The sequence below is a fragment of the Limulus polyphemus genome, unplaced genomic scaffold (assembly GCF_000517525.1).
Source record: "Limulus polyphemus unplaced genomic scaffold, Limulus_polyphemus-2.1.2 Scaffold6633, whole genome shotgun sequence".
In the NCBI taxonomy this organism is placed as follows: domain Eukaryota; kingdom Metazoa; phylum Arthropoda; class Merostomata; order Xiphosura; family Limulidae; genus Limulus; species Limulus polyphemus.
Window position 1 is genome coordinate 32,154 of NW_013672243.1, and position 2,982 is coordinate 35,135.

Sequence of the window (2,982 nt, forward strand, 5' to 3'; positions counted from 1 at the left end):
GTGACTTTGTTCCAGTAAAAGTGGTTTATGGTTTGGTGACTTTGTTCCGGTAAAAGTGGTTTATGGTTTGGTGACTTTGTTCCGGTAAAAGTGGTTTATGGTTTGGTGACTTTGTTCCGGTAAAAGTGGTTTATGGTTTGGTGACTTTGTTCCGTAAAAGTGGTTTATGGTTTGGTGACTTTGTTCCAGTAAAAGTGGTTTATGGTTTGGTGACTTTGTTCCGGTAAAAGTGGTTGTCAGAATTTATAATATAATTTGCCAATTGTCAAAATAAAAGTCATTTACTTATACTTCTTAGTAGTATAAATATATACTTCACACTATGGAGATTATAAGCAGATCATAGACACTATATATGTGTGTGTGTGTATATAGTTTTGTTCTTGTCTTTGGTCTTCTTTCTTCAAAATATCCTCTGTTTCTTTTGTTAAAAGGCCTATTCAGTTACTTTAAAATTTCAGTTGACAAGTCGAACTATCTTCTCTATTACTATCGTACTAGTAATCTGTTTGTGATTCACTTACAACTGTGGCGCAAGTTACCGTAATCGTTTGGTCTTCTTTCTTCAAAATATCCTCTGTTCCTTTTGTCAAAGTGCACTCGGGCTGGTTCAGTTAATTTAGAACCACGCATTGACGGAATAAATTATTATTCTTCTCTCCTTTTCTTACTCTAACGTGTTAATCGTTAGGCCTATCACTTCTACGGTAGTTAACTTCACGCTGAACTTTTCCGTGCTCGTAACTTTACTCTTTCCTGTTATTGTCTGTCTGCTGTTTTCGCTCGTCTCGCACTATTTATATATTTATCACTTAATCGTATGTCCACTTTCTAGAAAACTATTTTCGACGTCAATGTATTGCACGCGACCTTCGATAGTCTCAACATCAATGACTTATAAACACAACTTCCTACAATCGTCTGCTTTTTAACTCTTATTATAACAAAAACTAAATAATGAAATATTCAGTCACAAAAATAAATTAATCAATAATATATTAACTAAACAGTCTTTTATATGGTGACAGTGGTTTATGGTTTGGTGACTTTGTTCCAGTAAAAGTTGTTGTTCAGTCTGTGTCCTTGTCCCTCTTAATGAGTTTTTAATGCTAACATATTGAATCCAGAGTTAGAAAACAGTTCATGTAAATATTATCGCCTATAATTGGAAGAGTGTTTCTTACTGGCGTCGTTTTACCTATTCTTTTATTTTCCTGAAAATACTGTAAGAAAATGAACCTGAAATATAGATGAAGCTTCTACTAAGTTCAGGAACTTAGACCTTAAAGAAGTATTTATACTTTTATAACTGAAAGGAAAGAAAGTTCATTTCCATATAAACAATTAGAAGTAAAAACGTATAGTCCTGCTAAAGTGAAGATTCATGAGAAGTTGTGACATTTTGTTCATGCAATGTTATATACGATTAGTGGTGAAAAATGTTGATTTTCGCCGAGGACAGCATATCAAAATCTTGTCTGGTGTAGAAAAATACGTAAGGTTGCCCTACATACAAATTTTCAACTCTTATGTAAAATGTAGGGATGAAATACATCACTCCTACTTGAAGTAGTAATGTATTATTTTTAATAAGTAAAATAGTTAGGATAAAAAATGAAGTTAGTCTAAAGATTCGTTATTTCATATTCCTCTTTAACTTCTCCATTAGGGTTTTCAAATTAGTTTGTTTTGTTGAATTTCTCGCAAAGCTACTGCTAAACGTCCCTAAGTTAGAAGAGATAGATTAGAGGAAAGGCAGATAGTAAATATCATCTACTGCCAACTCCCAGGGCTTTTTTAGCAAAGGAAAAGTGGGATTGTCCATCACATTATTACGCTCTCACGGTTTAAAGTGCGAGCATGTTCAGTTTTGGAATTCGAACCATCGCCCCTCACATTGCAAGTCGATTGGCCTAACCACCAAGCCGTGCCGAAAATTTTTTTTTATCTTCTGATTTTTTTTCAAGTCACTATACAGAAGGCCATTTATTCTTTATTATAACTCGGCAATTGGTCTGGTCATTTTATTTTTGTATTATTATGAGACTTGGACTTAATCATATTGAATATAAGAACTGAAAGCCTTTATATGGCAGAATTCTTTAAATGCTTGCTCACAAGATGGCGATTTAAGCAGGAAGATGCCATTTAGTAAGCGATCCATAACAAACTAAAATCTTCGTAAGCTTCAAACACATTTTGAGTTATCTAAACATGGAAAATGAATAAATAGTTATTTGCTATCATGTATTTTCTGCTAACAGCAAGTTTCTACCAGAAACGTGCACTGACTATTCAGTACAATCATCTTGCTAGATTAAATAATTTTCTTCCTCCACATATACTTCTCGCCCCCTAGTGGCACAGCGGTATGTCTGCGGACTTACAACGTTAGAAACCGGGTTTCGATATCCGTGGTGGGCAGAGCACAGATAGCCCTCGTGTAGCTTTGTGCATAATTAAAAACAAACAAACACACTTCTCTTAAATTAGTCCATTATGGATTAAATGAAAAAATAACAGCAAAGCATTTTAGTCAAACACGACGTTTATCATGAAAATTAGGCCTATTGGTTGGATTATTTTGTCAGCTTTCGGCGTTTAACACCAAAACATTGAATTTTTATCCCGTATGTAAAATAGCATTCTGTGTTGAAGTTTGGCTGCCATCATCTCCAACTAATGAGTTCTGGTATTGAGCCAAATACCTCCTGGACAAACAAAATATAATTCCGAAAAAAGTTCTAGTTTTACACTTCTCTGCATTGGTTTGTTTGTTTTTGTTTTTTTTTGGTAATTTCGCGCAAAGCTACACGAGGGCTATCTGCGCTAGCCGTCCTAATTTAGCAGTGTAAGACTAGAGGGAAGGCAGCTAGTCATCACCACCCACCGCCAACTCTTGGGCTACTCTTTACCACGAATAGTGGGATTGACCGTAACATTATAACCGCCCCACGGCTGAAAGGGCGAGCATGTTTGGTG